This window comes from Canis lupus, chromosome 4 (genome assembly GCF_048164855.1).
Source record: "Canis lupus baileyi chromosome 4, mCanLup2.hap1, whole genome shotgun sequence".
NCBI classification, from domain to species: domain Eukaryota; kingdom Metazoa; phylum Chordata; class Mammalia; order Carnivora; family Canidae; genus Canis; species Canis lupus.
In genome coordinates, this window is record NC_132841.1 from 12,845,849 (window position 1) to 12,864,582 (window position 18,734).

Below are 18,734 nucleotides of genomic sequence, written 5' to 3' on the forward strand. Positions count from 1 at the left end.
GGATCACGCCCTGAGCCAAAGGCAGACACTCAACTGCTGAGCCACCCAGGAGTCCCCTTTACATGGCTCTGGATATGCAGTCATAAGTCAGTTAGGAACTAGAGTTAACTATTAATAGAAATGCATTAATAATCTCAAATATTGTATCATCACATCATCGTCATATAAGAGGTGCTTATTTCTCCTTCAGTGCCCTTGCACTCTTCTCATGGATTTACACTGCCCACCAAATTTTGGAATTTGTATAGTGGTTTTGCCTGTTAGGAGATCGGAAGGCAGTCCACCTGCTGTTTGCCTAGAATGCAGGAAATGAGCATCATACCATATGGGCTCTTTAACACCCACCCACATGGCCTAAGACACAAGCAGCAGTTCCTCTGGCAACTATACGCCAGGCACCGCTGGGGTAACTGCTGTGCTTGGGCATCACATATTTTTAAAAAGTCTTCTTAATTACATTTTAATCCCACAGATATAAATTGATTTTTGGTCTTTTTCTTGTCCACAAGCCAACTCAGGTTCTATAATAGCCTACGAATGACCAAGAAATGTTTATGTCAGTTGCAGCTGCATAATCAACTCTCTTGACCAGCAGTGCTAACCTCATACAGAAGTCAACCTGTCTAGGTGAGGTCAGGAGCTGTCACTAGGACCTTTCCCACTAAGAGCTACAGCCCCAAATATCATACTTTGGCATTTATTTCTTTGAATGAAGACGTGGTTTTTGTACCTTTATACCAATGGATTTGCCAGACTATATAAGAACCTGAGGCTTCAGGATAAATCTTACTTTTAACAAGCCCTCCAAGTAATTAATGGGATTAAATAGAACTGCAGTTCCTTCTTGGTGACTGCATATTATTTCAAACAAAAACTAAACCTGTTATTCATTTGTTTTCTCTTTAAGGTTAAATTATCCCACGTGATTCCAATTAAGGAGACCTCATGTGTATCTCTTTAAACTGTAGCCAGAAAGATCCAACAAGAATTTATGGCATCTTTGAGTTCTTTTCTATGACTTCATTTTATCTGAATTTTGCCAAAATAAAAAAATTAGGACAGAGTTGGGACAGAGTTACAGAACTACAACATGACTCTTGGTTTTCATTTAAGACAAGAAGACCATCTGGTCAACAATGTATGCCTGCCCTCACTCATTAATTAAGCACACAGGTGGGAGTGTGTGTGAGTCAAAGCCTGGAAGTTGCCCTCCTCCTCACCCTCTTAGCCTGGTGAGATGTATGCAGTTGGTGTGATCCCATGGCTGGGCTTCCTGAACCTTCTCCCAGAGACTTGCAGGAAGCAGCCTTCAGGTACAAGTTCCCAGATGGGGTTTATCTAATTTCTTTTGAAATGGTGAGGACTGCCCTGAAAATTAGAGTTAGATTACTTCTAACCTCAGGAGAATTGATTCCACGCTGAGTTGGTAGTGAATGGATAGAGACTTTCAGTGGAGAGTGTGAATGGCAGCAGTCTACACAAGTGCCTCGTGAATGCTGACTATCCTCTCCTACTCCTAAGTTTTTCTCTCTCAGTTTAAAGTCAAATACTCTTTCTCCCAAATGCTCTTTGTTCAGTGGGTTGTTTTGGTTAACGCGCTATGAGAGATTAACATGATGATAAAAAAATGTCAAGCTAGTTCCATAACCATATATCATTTTGGGCTGCTAGGAGTGCCTATTGCCTGCAGTTTCTTTAAAGTAGGGTTTTCTAGTCTCACTGAGCTAAGTCTTGGGGTCATCAGAAAAGGGGACTGCATATGTGTGACTATGTACTGTGTATACACGTGAGATGGGGGCTTTGCAGCAGCTGTAGACTGGTAGAGGCTAGAGGAAGAAGGAAGGACTAGCATAGATCTTGGAAATGATAGATGCTGTAAAGTGCAAAAAGCCATCTCATTTAGGATCCTCCCACCACCTCAACTTTGTCATCCTCCATTTCAGTTCCTTATGTGATCTTTGGGGACTTAACCTAATTTTCTGTTACATAAATTATATTTATTAGTTTAATTAATTATCAGGATATATTTATTTGTCTGCCCTCTCTTGTTCCAGCTCTGAAAATGTATGTTCCCAATTCATCACTGAATTTCTAATGCTCAATAGGTACTCAGCAAAAATTTGTTGAATGAATGAAGGGTTGAATGTACCAAGCACCTTACATATATTACCTTCTATACTCTTGTAGAATAATTCTAAAATAATTTGGGTCAGAAATTGTGTCTTTTTTTTTTCTGTGACATACTTAACAACAAAAGCCTATGGGTGAACTGTATAAATCCAAGAGTTTAGAGTATGGCATTTGGGATATAATCATTTTTTTTTAATTTTTATTTATTTATGATAGTCACACACAGAGAGAGAGAGGCAGAGACACAGGCAGAGGGAGAAGCAGGCTCCATGCACCGGGAGCCCGATGTGGGATTCGATCCCGGGTCTCCAGGAACGCGCCCTGGGCCAAAGGCAGGCGCCAAACTGCTGCGCCACCCAGGGATCCCGGATATAATCATTATTTAACTAGCTATGTGCTTTTACGATGACTACATACATTTCTTTGATAAACAAGCAAGGAGTTGGAAACAGTCCGTCAAGTTTGCATGCAATCTGTGTCAGGACTGCTAGTCTCTGGAGCCTGACCGCAGCTGTTTAAATGTTCAGTCATTTTGGTCTTCATTGTTCCAAGTCTAGCCCAGAGCTGCTCCTCATTCTTGGCAGAATTCCAGAATTAAAGATGGTTCCAGAGTCTTTAGCAAGGGCTCCATAGCCCACCTCAGCCTGTCACAGCTTCCTTCCTAAGGAAGGCACCCTGGAGATTTGCAGCTTGGATACCTGTCTCCAAGAAAGACTCAGACCTTGGAACAGGGAAGGTAGATGCATCATGTGTCGGAAAAGCATGGAAGATTTTTGAATGGTATTGGTTCATAAATATTTGCTTCTCTTCTTTGTGACTCTGTAAAACCTCTTAAATCTCTAGGTTTTGCCTTCTCTGACTCCTATCTTCTGTTCCTTCCAGGTTTGTCTTTCACAAGGTATACCCATTTTTTGGTGGAGTATAAAAAGGCAGATTTGCATCTTTGTTTTAATGCTCTGTGAAACCAGAGTCCTTGCTGGTAGAAGAGCATGCCCATATAAGATTACATTCTTCTCTGTAAGCTGCAGTGTCTAAAATAGGGAAAAGAATTATAAATAGTATATGTTAATAATGCTAACTTTCAAAAGATTTAGAAATAGGAAAATTGCATACTTGCAAGCTTTCATTTTTGTCTCCTTTCTTAAGTCTTAATTATTCTTTCGGAAATTCAGGTTTCAATTTATATGATGTCCCCTAAGGTAACATGTAATGCATATTATACAAGAAAAAGAAAAATAAGAAGATAATACTGAAGATGGGATCTCTTGTATAATAAGTGAAACATTCATACACATACACCCACACTTGGCTAGTGGAGTGACTTGAAATCATTCTTTTGAAAATGGATTTTACATAATACAGAGCAAGAGCTATTCATAGATTTTTGACCAATAATCCTATTTTATTGGGAAAAAATTAAAGTGTCTAGTGACTAGATAAGTTATGAATATCATGTAAATTCTATGTCTATTGGAAGAGATAGAATTATCACATCATATTTCTGTTTATAGTTACATTATATTACATATATAGCTATTAAATTATATTTATGAAGATCAGCCATGGAGAAAAGCATTTACTTTTTAATATAAGTGAAAAGGCAAACAGACTTTTACATTACTGGGATTTCACATGTGGAAACATGGAAATACAGCAGATGCAGCTTTTCTTCCTCAGCAGGGCAGTGGCCAGAGGAGCTGTGGCGCTGGTCTCTCTGAGCCATCCAGCTCCATCCTTGTCACTGCAGGGACACCCGCTCTAGCTGCTGCCATGACTGAGCCTCTCAAGATAAGACTTTCATCATGTAGAAGCTGACCAGAGATGAGACTAATTAGGGCATCCACCGTATGCTCCTTGGGTCATTCCCACTTTGTTAGTGACGTGTTCATCTCCTCAGATGGCCAGTTTGCCCTCTCAGACTCCTGTGATGGAACCTTTTGGTTTTGGGATCTCACAACTGGTATGTAGATCTGTAGGCCATACCAAGGATGTGTTGAGTGGGGACTTCTCCTCTGACAACCCTACAAATTGTCTCTGGCTCCATCACCAAGTAGTAGAATGTACTGTCCAGCATAAAAGCCATTCTGAGTGGGTGTCTTGTGTCTGCTTCTCATCCAGTAGCAGCAATCCCATCATTATCTCCTGTGGGTGGGACAAACTGGTCAAAGTATGGAACCAGCCAAACTGCAAGTGGAAGACCAATCACATTGGTCACACAGACTACCTGAACACTGTGACTGTCTGTTCAGATGGATCTCTCTGTGCTTCTGGAGGCAAGGATGGCCAGGCCATGCTGTGGGACCTCAACAAAGGCAAGTGGCTTTCTACTCCAGATGGTGCGGACATCATCAGTGCCCTGTACTTCAGTCCGGATACCGGCTCTATGCTGCCACAGGCCCCAGCACCAAGGTCTGGACTTAGAAGTCAAGACAACTGTAGATTAACTGAAGCAGAAAGTTATCAGTACCAGCAGCAGCGTGGAGCCATCCTGGTATACCTCCCTAGCCCGGTCTGCTGATGGCCAGACTGTTTGCCTGCTACACGGACAACCTGGTATGCACGTGGCCGGTGACCATCAGCACCCACTAGAAATCTATGGCAGAGCTTTAGAAATAAAAAAAAAAATTGGTTTTCTAACCTTTAAAATAAAATAAAAAAAGAAATACATTACATGCAAACTGGAAGGAAATACTTATTTTAGAAAAGTAGAATTAAATATAGTCTCTCTCCCTCTCTCTCTTTTTCTCTTTTTTTAGTTTTTTTTTTCCCCTTGTAGTAAAATGTAAAAAAAAAAAAAATCTAAAAACATCTGAGAAGGTCATGTAATTTCTGGGAAATGACTACACAAACTACAATGAAATAAAATTAGCTAAAACCTGAAATGAAATAAACGCCCATTGGTTATGCATAGTATTCCACTGTTCAACTTCACTTATTCTATAGTGTAAATATTTGCACCCCAGCTTTGGTGACTCTCACAGTGTATCTCCACTCTTTTCAAAATCTGTTGAGAGGAAAAAAAACAAAAAATAAAAAACTGTCAAGAGATATTTGGAATTCTAGTTAGTACTCTTCAAGGTATATCCAGCACCTTGAGGAAATGAAGAAAATGAGGGCCCAGATCATTCTTTTTTTTTATTTAAGAATTTATTTATTTATTAATGGGAGACAGAGAGAGAGAGAGAGAGAGAGGCAGAGACAAAGGCAGAGGGAGAAACAGGCTCCATGCAGGGAGCCCCACGCGGGACTCGATCCCGGGACTCCAGGATCACACCCTGGGCCGAAGGCAGGCGCTAATTCACTGAGCCACCCAGGACTGCCCCCAGGTGACATTCTTAGGAAGAGATGCTGCACCTCACTGTATAGCATTTCCCCCTCATAGGCAGGCTCCTGGGAGAGAAGGTGACCTGGGGCACTAGCCAGTATTGCTTCTGCTGCTGCCCTTAGGACACTAGGCCCTGAGGCAGAGAGGTCACTTCTCTGGGAAACCAGGCAAGCACCTGCTGAGCGGTTAGGCAGGAGACCAGCCAGGAAGTAAAACAGTGGGTCTGAAAATGAAGCTGTTCTAGGACTTCTGTTTATAAGGGACAAGAAACACGATTCAGAGTATGAAGACTATGTTGGCTTTTGTAACTAGGAAGTGCATCATTTCTAGGAGTTTAGTGACTTCAGCAGGATTTTTAACCCATCTTTCTCTTTCTCTGTGTCTGTTTCCTTAATGTGTTTTTCAGATCAGCTTCTTTTTGGCTCAGTGTTGGCCTCTCTGACTTCAATTGGCCTTCCTCCAGGGGGTGGGCTTTGCTGCAGACTGTCTCAGGTCTATGTCATCCATTTTAGAGACCCTCAAAAATAAGAGCTTCAGGGGGCTCCTTTCCTGTTGTATGTACAAACGGTAGTTGGGTTTTCTGTATGTGGTGGCTGTGACATATGCTTACCAGGGCATGTCCCTTGCTCAGGATGCTGAGCCAATGGTGCTGACTACCTACTGTTGTAGGTGATGTCAGGGCAGTCTTCCTATCTCATTAAAAATACTGACTTAATCTTATTTATTTATTTATTTATTTATTTATTTATTTATTTATTTAAATACTGACTTTAAAAAAAAAACCTGCCATTGGAACACCTGGGTAGCTCAGCGGTTGAGCCTTTGGCTCAGGGCATGAACCTAGTCTGGGGATGGAGTCCCACATCAGGCTTCCTGCGAGGAGCCTGCTTCTCCCTCTGTCTATCTCTCTGACACTCTCTCTCTGTGTCTCTCATAAATAAATAAATAAACAACAACAAAAAAATAAACAAACAAATAAATAAATAAGTTCTTAAAAAAAAAAAACCAACAAGCCCCCCGGACATTAAAAATCTCTCATATCATTAGTGAAAAATTGGCCCAGAAATACTAGAGTACTGCAAAAACTCCCATTAAAAGCAGTTGTCTTTTTTAAAAAGAACTGTTTGCTAACCATGGCTCTCTATAAATATAGAATTTCAGGCAGTAAAACAAAGTTAAATGAATAAATTTACAATATGGGTGGGAAAACAAGCTATTCTTGTCTCAAATTTTCCCTCTTATTTTGAGCCCCCTTGATTTTTTTTTTTAAGATTTTATTTATTTATTCATGACAGACACAGAGAGAGAGAGAGAGAGGCAGAGACAGACATAGGCAGAGGGAGAAGCAGGCTCCTCCATGCAGGGAGCCCGATGTGGAACTCAATCCCAGGACCCTGGGATCACACCCTGGGCTGAAGGTGGCGCTAAACTGCTGAGCCACCGGGGCTGCCCGAGCCCCCTTGATTTTATAAAATCTTCATTTTTCCCCCCTTTCATGCACCCATTTGTTCCCATGATAACAGCAGCTTCCTGGGTTGGGGCTGAGGCAGGGCAGCAATGCGTATCTGGGTTGTTTGTAAGTCAAGCGTTTCTAAGGTGGGAACTGTCTGTACTGCATTAGTCATTCGGATCTCAGTTTTTAAGTAGGTCCATTGTCTTTTCTCTAATGAGGAAGTACTTGTTCTCTTAACATTCTGGCAAGGTTGTTTGCTTATTTTCTTCCATGTCCAAGTCATACTGAGGAATATGTCTATCTTCTGATCCTCCCTCAGTGTCAGTAGCAGAAGGAGACCTTGTGGATAGAAAGGAGGAACAGGTGGCAGTGACAAGAGCAGAAAAGAACCAGACAACAAGCTAAAGTCTGATAAGAATGTTAATAATTCTGAAGTGTTTCAATGATAGGGAGTACAGTCTCGTGACAATGAGCATTATCCACCCCTTGATCAGGTTCTGGAGGAAAGAATGATGAGTGATAGTCCTCCATTCTAAAAGTTCTTCCCAGCAGACTGTTAGAGGGGTCTTGGCAGTCTCATTAGGTAGTATTCCTTGCGGTTAAGACATGGAGGATTTCTTTTTTAAAAGGCAGAAGTCCAAGTGTAGAGGTCACATTTTACTCATTTTTGTACCGCCTGCACCACTTCAGTGCCCAATAAATATGGAGTAAATGATGTAGCCAACATTATCAGCTAAGAATAGTTTATATTCAGTATTTTTAACCTATTAATTCTAGTCATTCATTTAATCATTCATTCGGCACACATTCTTTAATGATAAAGATTATAAACATAGCTCTTATTGTGCATGTTTCCATAAGTTAGGCAATGAGCTAAGTGTTTTTTGTCCATTATCTCAATCCTCACAACTCTATGAGATAGTTGCTATCAGTATGACCATTTTATGGGTAAAGAAGCCTAAGCTTAAAGAGGTTAAATTAACTTCTTCATGCAAATGGCTAATAAATGACAGAGGTAGTACTTGTCTCTAAGACACTCTAATGCTTAAAGTCTGTACTTCAGTGCTATTGAGTATTAGAATATAATCACTCACGGATCTTGCATTTTTTCTCATGTGTTAAAGAACCTGGGTTATTTGTTCTGTAAACTTTCCCAGACTCTGGGTTTTTCTGATTGCATCCTTAGAGCATCATTTAGTATTTTCACCTTTCCTCTGTATTTTCTGTGAACTGGTAGTCAGATATAGAGGCTTGATCAAATTTCAGCTTAACTTTTTTGGGTGAACCTACTAAATAAGTGGCATTGTGTTCTTTCATATGCCAGAGACATGTAATATGATGTCTCTCTGTAATATTAGCCATTTTTTAAAAATATTTTTTTAAAAAAAGTTATTCATGAGAGAGACAGAGAGGGGCAGAGACATAGGCAGAGGGAGAAGCAGGTCCCCTGCGGGGAGCCTGATACGGGTATCCATCTGGGTCTCCATCCCGGGACCCTGGGATCACAGCCTGAGCCAAAGGCAGACACTCAACTACTGAGCCACCCAGGCAACCCAGCCTTTGTTATTGAATATCTGGTTCAACTAGTTTTTTGAGGTTGCAGAATAGTGATTTTCTAATATATATATATGTTGTGTGTGTGTGCACCTAAGGACCTCTTTACTTAATAGCTAGAATACTTCTGTAAAGAGAAACTTTCCCTTATCCATTATTGGTTACATGACAGTGTACTTTGTTTAGGGGATGCTTGATTCTTTCCCGTTACTTATATATTTTCAAAATAATGAGCTAGTTCCCAAGCATCTTCCCTGGTTATCAATTAATTATTTGTATTATGCTTATGAACTCACAGATTTAAATATATTTGGTGTGTTTAAATATTTTTAATGTATTGCAGTTCTTGTTGATGATAAAACAATCTCGCATTTTATACATCTGAGCCTCTGCAAGTTGGCTCCTGAGTCATTTGGCACAACCCAAAGTTAAGAAGTTGGTAACTTCTTTACTATCTCGTTGGACAAGTTGTCCCAGGTCATCTTTTACAATTTCCTGCCCAAACTTGGAAATATCATATGTCCAAAGAATCTTGGTTCTCCTCAGTGGAAAATAGTATCTGGAGACTGCCAGTTTTTTTGTTTTAGTTTTTGTCTTGTTTTGTTTTTGTTTTTTTAAAGATTTTATTTATTTATTCATGAGAGACATACACAGAGAGAGGCAGAGGCACAGGCAGAGGGAGAAGCAGGCTCCATGTAGGGAACCCGATGTGGGACTCGATCCCAGGTCTCCAGGATCACCCCCTGAGCCAAAGGCAGATGCCCAACCAGTAAGCCACCCAGGCGTCCCTAGACTCCCAGTTTTTATATTAGCAACAAATTAAAGAAAAAAAAACTGTCTCTGGCCTGGATTCAGCCTGTGGCTAGTCTGTCCTCTGGCTGGACATAGGCAATAGTAGGGAGGATTAATGATGGATTAATGATTAGTACTATTAGTGATGGATGATAAAGATGTTTTTTTCCAAGTTTTTTTATTGTGGTAAAATACACATGATAAAATTTACCATCCTAACCATTTCAATTGTACAGATCAGTGGTATTAAACACATTCATAATGCTGTGCAACCATCACCACCATCTGTCTTTAATCTTATATCCCTGAAACTGTATCCATTAAACAATAGCCCCCTTTTTCCCTGACAACCACCATTCTACATCCTGTCTCTATGGTTTTGACTAATCTAAGTATCTCATATAAGTGGAATCGATCAGTATTTGTCTTTTGGGATTGTTTTCTGTTACTTAGCATAATGTCCTCAAGGTTTACCTATGTTACATTTATCAGAAAATTCTTCATTTTTAAGGCTGAATAATATTCCATTGTATGAATTATATCACATTTTGTTTATTGGTTTGTACTTCAATGGACCCTTGGGTTGTTTCCACGTTTCAGGGGTTGTGAATCACGCTGCTATGAACATGAGTTACCAGTATATTTTTGAGATCCTGCTTTCAATTCTTTATGGTGTATATCTACAGAGGATTTGCTGGGTCATTGTTAATTTTTTGAGGCCCCTCCATTCTGTTTTCCATAGCATTTGTACCATTTTTTATTCCTATCAAAAATGCAGAATGGGGGACCCTTGGGTGGCTCAGCGGTTTAGCGCCTGCCTTCAGCCCAGGGCGTGATCCTGGAGTCCCAGGATCGAGTCCCGCATTGGGCTCCCTGCATGGAGCCTGCTTCTCCCTCTGCCTGTGTCTCTGCCTCTCTCTCTCTCTCTGTGTCTCTCATGAATTAATAAATAAAATCTTAAAATTAATTAATTAATTAATTAATTAATTAATTTTTAAAAAAGAATGGTTTCAATTTCTCCACAGTCTTACCAACACTTATTATTTTCTGTTTTTTTTTTTTCTTGATAGTAGCCAAAATGTAGTAATTGGTGTGAGGTGGTATCTCATTAGAGTTTTTTTTAATTTAAATTTTAATTCCAGTATACTTGACATACAATATTATATTAGTTTTGGGTGTACAATACAGTGATTCAACAATTCTATGCAGTTCTCTATAGTTGAGAGTCTTTTTTAAAAAAATGACTTTTGGGATCCCTGGGTGGCGCAGCGGTTTAGCGCCTGCCTTTGGCCCAGGGCGCGATCCTGGAGACCTGGGATCGAATCCCACGTCGGGCTCCCGGTGCATGGAGCCTGCTTCTCCCTCTGCCTGTGTCTCTGCCTCTCTCTCTCTCTCTCTCTCTTTCTCTCTCTGTGACTATCATAAATAAATAAAAAATTAAAAAAAGATTGTTAAAAAAATGACTTTTTAAAAAGATTTTATTTAGAGCAAAAGAGAGCAAAGAAGGGGAGGGAAGGGGTAAGGGGAGAGGGAGAGGAGAACTTCCCATTGATCAGGGAGCATCACATGGGGCTCAATCCTAGGACCCAGAGATCACAACTCGAGCCCAAGGCAGACATTTAACAGACTGAACCACCCAGTGCCCCTGAATTAGTGTTTTCATATCTTTGGGTAGATACGCAGTAATGGAATTACTGGATTATATGATAATGCTATGTTTAATTTTTTGAGAAACCTCTATACTGTCTTCCACAGTGGCTACACCAGTTTACATTCCCACCAACAGTGTAAGAGGGTTCCTTTCTCTCCACATCCTTGTCAACACTTGTTTCTTGTGTTTTTTATTTTAACCATTCTGACAGGTGTGAGGTGATATCTCATTGTGGTTTTGATTTGCTTTTCCCTGATGATGAGTGATGTTGAGCATCTTTACTCGTGTCAGTTGGCCATCTGTATGTCGTCTTTGGAGAAATATCTATCCAAGCCTTCTCATTTGTAATCTTTTTTTTTTTTTTTTGGTGGTGGGGAGGTGTTGAGTTGTATACATTCCTTATATGTTTTGATACTAACTCTTTATTAGATATGTCCTTTGCAAATATCTTCTCCCATTTCATAGGTTGCCTTTTAGTTTTGTTGATTGTTTCCGCTCTGTGGAAGCTTTCTATATTGATGTAGTCAAAATAGTTAATTTTTGCTTTTGCCTCAGGGGACCTATCTAGATAAAATTGCTACCGCTGATGTCAGAGAAATTACTGCTTGTGACCTCTTCTCTTCTATGATTTTTTTGCTTGTTTGTTTGTTTGTTTCAGATCTCACATTTAGCTTCCAACCCATTTTGAATTTATTTTTGTGTGTGGTGTAAGAAAGTGGTCCAATTTCATTCTTCTGCATGTTGCTGTCCAGTTTTCCCAGCACCATTTGTTGAAGAGACTGTCTTTTTCCCATTGGATATTCTTTCCTATTTTGTCAGAGATTAATTGACCATATAATTGTGGATTTATTCAGTTCTATTGATCTGTCTACTTCTGTGGCAGTACTATATTGTTTTGATTACTACAGCTTTGTAATATAACCCAAAGTCTGGAATTGTGATATCTCCACCTTTGCTTTTCTTTTTCAAGATTGCTTTAGTTATTTGGGGTCTTTTGTGGTTCCATACAAATGTTAGGATTGTTTGTTTTAGTTCTGTGAAAAATGCTGTTGGTATTTTGATAGGGATTGCATTAAATGTGTAGAGTGCAAGAGGCAAAGAAGGAGTGAATAAGGATCTTGGGCCTACTGCCTTTCCCAACACCAGAACTTTCAGGGGCCAGAGCTAGAGGGAGCCAGGGAATGGCAGGACCTGAGGTGGTGTTACGGAGTCTTCTATGGCGGTCACTACCTCTGTGGCAGCACACTCTATGAGTGACCTGAGGTGTGCTCAGGCTCCTCCATCCGTATTTCTTACCTCTGCCCTCCTCTACAGAGCATGTTCTTCAGTGTCCTGGCTGCCAGGGCCATGAGCATCCGGGTAGTAGCCTGGCTGCTTCTCTGGGAGCTACCAGCCATCCTTTCACTGCCACTCTGCCAACCCTGGCACAAGAGCCACTTGTTCTGAAATTATTTTGAGGCAGGAAGTTTTAAAAGATGGTTCCCACAGAGATCTTTTAATAAAAGTGGAATTTGGAGAAAACATTGAGGATTTATGGAACAGCTGACTCTTAATTAAACGGTACATCCTGACAGGACTTTTTGTGAGTCCATAGGAGTTGGCTTCATTACAAGAGGGAAACATAACAGAGGCAGTGATGGTTTGAGAAAATTTCCATATAGAAGTTCCCAATTATTTGTCCAAGGGTTCTAAAGTTCTAATCTATGCCAGACAAGATTCACAGTGCATTGTTTCCAAGCTTTTTGGCTTGTGCTCAACAGCTGTCGTCGGCCACATGGTAAAGATGGAAACCTTTATTGTGGTCAAGAACTCTGATTTACTGATGTATTGTGACCAAGAGTTTCAAATTCTGGAATGCTGGGCTCAATCAGAAGTGGCAACTCCTTGTGCTTTGAGGAATAAGAATATCTGCCAATGGAATAATATGAAATATAAATCAGTCTATGAGAATGTGACTCTACAGGTTCCAGTGAGATTGACTATAACATACCTCTTTAGTATGTTCCATGACTCTGCTCATTACCCTCCTGTGTTCTACTTTGATCCCTGTAGCTGTTTTCTAATATTCCCATTTTCCCCTATAAGTCTTATAGAGTAAAAGCTATGAAACTAAGTAAGACTTATTTACTTCTCTTCATTTAAGTTAGGAAAATGAGCACTTTATGTATCAGAGACAAATTATTCTCATTTTGTGAATAAAAACATTTTAATTTCATTTAAACATTGAGAAAATCATTATAAATAAAAAGAAAATAGTTTGGTTGAAAAAAATCTGTAGATTGCTTTGAATAGTATAGACATTTTAACAATAGTTTTTCTTCTAATCTATGGGCATGGAATGTCTTTCCATTTGTGTAGGCTTCAATTTCTTTCATCAGTGTTTTATAGTTTTCAGAGTACAGCTCTTTTACCTTTTTAGTGAGGTTTATGTCTAGATATCTTATTTTTTTCTTGCAATATAAATGGGATTTTTTTTTCTTAATTTCTCCTTCTGCTTCATTTTGGTGTATAGAAATGCAATAGATTTTCATTTTTATTTTTATTTTTTAAAGATTTTTATTTATTCATGAGAGACAGAGACAGAGAGAGAGAGAGAGAGAGAGAGAGAGAGGGGCAGAGACACATGCAGGGAGCCAGACGTGGGACTCTATCCCGGGACTCCAGGATCAGGCCCTGGGCAGAAGGCAGCGCTAAACTGCTGAGCCACCGGGGCTGCCCGCAATCGATTTTTATATGTTGATTTTGTTTCCTGTGACTTTACTGACTTTGTTTATCAGTTCTAGTCGTGTTTTGGTGGTGTCTTTCAGGTTTTCTATAAATAGTTCCATGTCATCTGCAAAGAGTGAACGTTTTACTTATTTCTTACTGATTTGAATGTCTTTTATTTCTTTTTGTCATCTTATTGCTGTGGCTAAGACTTCCAGTACTATGCTGAGTAAAAGTGGGGAGAATGGACATCCTTGTCTTGTTCCTGACCATAGGGGAAAGGTTCTCAGTTTTTCCCCATTGAGGATGATGTTAGCTCTCAGTTTTTCATTATTGGCCTTTATCATGTTGACGACATATGTTCCCTCTAACCCTACTTTCTCATGAGTGGATGTGTACTTTTTCAAATGCTTTTTCTTTCTATTGAAATAATATTCCTGTTATTTCTTACTCTGTTATCTTTCTAAAATCTTCTAATTAAGATATTTCGAACTTAGAGATGTGGGAAGGAAAGAACATCTGATAGAAGACTGTAACTTTTTAAAAGCTAGCATAACCTGAAAACTTAGGATGTCTACTTAATACATTACATATATTATTTAATGTAATCTTCCCAATAGCACTGAAAGTGCTTTTTATAGATGAAGAGATTGAGCACAGAGAAGTGTGTGTGTGTATGTGTGTGTGTGACTTCTGGGAAGGTCTTTTGTGCTTTCCTTTCTCTTCTTGCCCATACTACTTAGCATGTTGGTCTGACCACTTTACAGAGTCAAAATAACAGCAACTCAGTCAGAATTAAAGTTTATTTCTCTCTCACAGTGATATGATGGTAGGTGGATGGTCTTGGATTTATTTTTTTTTAAGATTTTATTTATTTATTAATGAGAAACAGAGAGAGAGAGAGAGAGAGAGAGAGAGAGTGAGAGAAAAACAGGCAGAGGGAGAAGCAGGCGCCATGCCGGAGCCCGAAGTGGGACTCGATCCCAGGTCTCCAGGATCACACCCTGGGCTAAAGGCGGCGCTAAACCGCTGAGACACCTGGGCTGCCCGGTCTTGGATTTATAGGAAGTTTTAGTCCTTTTATTTCTTGAGGACATCCAGGGACCTCGGTTCCTTCTGTTTTGATGTTTCACCATTTCCTGGGTTTTATCCTCATCCACATATTTGAAACTGGCTTACCAGTTCCATGGAAGGGAAAAGGGAGGGGAGGCCAGACATCTCACTTTTAAGATACGGAGTTTTAAGAAGTTGCATGCATCACTCCTGCTTATGTCCTATTGGTCAGTACTTTGGTCAGTCGTATGGTCAAGCTTGGTGGAAGGGATGCTGTGGTATGTAATTTCTAGCTGGCAGAGCAATTATATTGCAAAAACATAGAAAGAACGAATGGATTTTGGGGAGATATTTAGCAATATATCTTCTCTCAGTTTATACCTCTCTCCTCTCAAAAACAATCCCCCTGTATTCTCTCGACTTAAGGGAGAAAAGTGAGCCTTTGTTGTACAAAAAGAGAGCCACATCCAGCTTTGCAGGGAGACGATGTTAACAATCATGGGTGGGTCTAATGGTGAACATCCTTGGAACAGTATATAAGTCCTAGGAACACACCTGGAGGCAGGGGAGGTAAGTAGGCTAGAGAGGTGCTGACAACATTTGGCTGCTTCGCAGGGAACTGCCAAGAGCAAGTTCTTTGTCTAAGCCCTGGTTTATCTAGCTCAAAGCCTAAAACCATTGTGCCAAAAACATTGTGTTTTCTCTCTAAGATTATAAACACTTCTAGTCAGAGCAAATGTCCTTATTATGCAGGGATGAGTTCATTTTTTACAAATGACATTTTGCTTTGGAAAGCAAGTTCTTTTCCGATGTTTGCCAAGGTAAATAGTTCATTTATTAGACATAAAGATCCAGTATATCTCATCCTTAGCTGAATTTAAGTGAGGTAAGCTGAAATTCCTTTGTTCTTGACAGGGCATTGATGTGTATTTTCATCTCCTTTTTTGTGCTATTGATATTTTGAGTGTGTATGATCTTCAAACTTGTTTGCTCTTGCCAGTGAAGTTTGAAGCAATTATACACATTATTCTTCTGTATTAATCTTTCACATACAGGGAGAACAAGAAATCTAGAGAACATTCTTATTTCTTGGGAGCTTTATTGCTAGATCTCTTATTTTCTGTCTGGAAGAATGGTCTTTGATGTTGTCTAAGTCAAAAAGAACCAAAGTAGGAAGTTTTGTACAGGATTTAAGTGCTGCTGAAGCTGTGATATAGGCTTGCAAACAGGCATCGGGAAAGAAAACTGACTGATCTGGTTTTAACTCTGTATTGGCTGTTTTCTTTAATTGTGTGAATTTGGGTTAGTCACTTGACCTTTTTGAGGCTCGTGATCCTTGTCCAAAAAATAGGAAAAATTATCTGTATCCTGTCAGGTTGTTATTAGAGTTAAATCATGGTTACACTGCTTATTAACTGCGTGGCCTTAGTTAAAAGTTAAAGCTTCTCATGTCTCAATGTCCTCATCCATAAAATGGGGTAATAATAGTACCTACTGTGTAAGAGTTTTTGAAAAGTGCTTGGAACAGCTCCTAGGACTCAGTAAGCCCCGTGTATATGTTAGCTGTTGGTGCTGTTCGACGAATATGTAATAGCTACCTGTGTGTACTGGGTTTGGTTGGGACTTTGACAAGACAGCAAAGGGAGCCGATCTCCAGCCTGGTTGTTCAGTGCAGGCTGGAATTCTTATGGGCTTCTATATTTGTGGGAAGCAGTGTGGAAGCTTCTCAGAGGCCAGAACTATCCTAACCTTTCAAGGTAACTGCTGCTGATGCATCTGAGAGAGCACAGTGCCACAGAATTTTGCTGAAAAATGAAAAAAAATTTCAATTAAAATATATTCTTAGGGGCAAAATGCTGCAAATGTGTAAATAGGAATAATCCCAGAAATAGATTCTAGTGAAATCCATCCAATGATGTTTTACTTCTTTATAAACATTCTTTAATTATTTTGTTTATTATGATAGTTTTTCATTTTATTCTATATAGCCCTTTGCAATGTCAGCCCCGTCCTCTTCATTTGTGTGATTTCTTTTCCTTCATCTATGAAGAACCCTTTCTGGGATGAGAGACTCCAATACAACGCAGAGATGCAGCTCTGCATGTTAACCGGAAATAGCAGATAAAATGTTTCACAGGGGATCCTTATCAGACTCTATCTCAGGGAGATTTCATTCAGTAGGCTGCCCAGATACGTACAATTCTTCTACACTCTCCCCTCCCCCACTCCGTTTTTCCTTATTTTTCAAATTCAACATCTTCAAAGGCATTTAGCTCAAGAAATCAGGGCAGCCTCCGGTTTTGGAAGGCATGCATTTTTAGCTCACAAAACTGTGTGTCATTTTTCTTTTAGCTTTCCTTAAGTTCTTTTCTTGATCCTGGAAGAAGGTGGAGATTTATAATCACATTTTATTGGTACTTTTCTCCATCATATGGATGATAAATTATTGAGAAGCCATTTGGTCTATAAAAATGAAATACAAGGCCATCCCCTTCCAGCACGTGGCCTGGACTGCTCCAGCTACCATGAGCTACTAGGAGCCTGTGGTTGGAAAAACAAAGCGAATCCCGTTTGCATTTTGGGCTTGGTCCTTTGTAGGGGGATAGAGCAGTACAATAGCCTGACGGACTGTTGGCTCTCTGGAAGCTACTCATGGCCACAGAGTCAGCTCTATTATGTCTCCGAGGGTCTTTCTTCTGACTTAGGCATTCAGAAATTTTGTACCTGTATTTTAGCTAGTTCTTATTTTAGGCTCCACTCAGCAACAGTCACAGCTTCCAATAATTGACAAGGTTTAAAATTTTTCTCAGACTTCAGGGGATGCCTGGGTGGCTCAATGGTTGAGTGTCTGCCTTTAGCTCAGGTCCTGATCCCAGGATCCTAGGATTGAGTCCTGCATCAGGTTCCCTACAGGGAGCCTGCTTCTACCTCTACCTATGTCTCTGTGTCTCTCATGAATGAATGAATAAAATCTTTAAAAAAAATTTTTTTTTCTCAGACTTTACCACCATCAATCTTAATCCTTGTGTGGGTTACATCTGCCTCTGAGAATCATGTGATGAGCTTCCCTCTCACCAACGGCATTTATACACAAATACTTCAGAGTGTTCACGCGTCCCCTGTCCACCCAACCCCTCAACTCTTCACAAGTCCACAAACCTAACGTATTAGACGCTATTTTCCCTATGGCTTTTAAAAGCATTTGTTTGATGATAATATAATTTATTTCTCTCTCTTTCAAAAACAGAAGATTTATTATTTCGGTGTGACCTTGTCTTTTATGTGATGGTCAAGTCAGCTGAGTTTTTTTAAAAATAAGATTTAATTGTAATTTTATTTTAGGATACCTGTCTTTCTGGAATCTTAGTATTTTAAAACTCAAATTTAGAATCAGACACATGGGTTTTGTATTCCAAAAGCTGTATGAATTTTTTTAAACTAAAATCCAGGGAATTCCAGGATTAGTCTCATTTTTCTCCAACTGAAATTTGAATGCACTTTCACAAATCTGCTTGTCATGTAATATAATGCCAATTTTTCTGTCCACCTAATTATCTTCTAGCAGTATATTAAAAGTTTTATAAGAACTGTAACTATTCTGATATTTTGGTGAATTGCTGCTAACTTGTTTGAACTGGAGGTATAAAGGATTCCTTACTACCCTTTATCTTCTACAGATGTCTGATGACATTGATAGGATTATCAGGATGGTTTCCAGAAGGTGTTTTGTCATTGGCAGGCACTTGTGACTGTCTAAATCTTGCTTCTTATTAGAAGCAAGGTGTTTCACTCTTCAAATTAATGTTTTACGTCTGAATATTGTCTACCTGGATGCCTTCAAACAATGGATCCTGTCATGAAAATTGGCATTTGTTTTACTATTGCTCTGTTTTTCTGTTACAGGCCATCACTTCCTTCTCTGTCCTTGCTGTGAAGAGTATTCTGGTTTATTGACCAAGCTGATGAAGCCTAATCCCTTAGCGCATGATCATTATAAATCTAATGATCAGCACTCTCTTGGCACAATCAGGGTCTCTAAATCAGTCACTGTAGTAACTGTGCTTTGTGTG

General features: G+C 39.6%; 2 pseudogenes; both read left to right on the forward strand.

Annotated features, from left to right (window-relative positions):
* The first annotated feature begins 3,762 nt into the window (after positions 1-3,762).
* LOC140631696 (small ribosomal subunit protein RACK1-like) lies at positions 3,763-4,719 on the forward strand (annotated as a pseudogene).
* A 7,402-nt stretch (positions 4,720-12,121) lies between these two features.
* On the forward strand, positions 12,122-12,989 carry LOC140631697 (phosphatidylinositol-glycan biosynthesis class X protein-like; annotated as a pseudogene).
* The last annotated feature ends 5,745 nt before the right edge of the window (positions 12,990-18,734 follow it).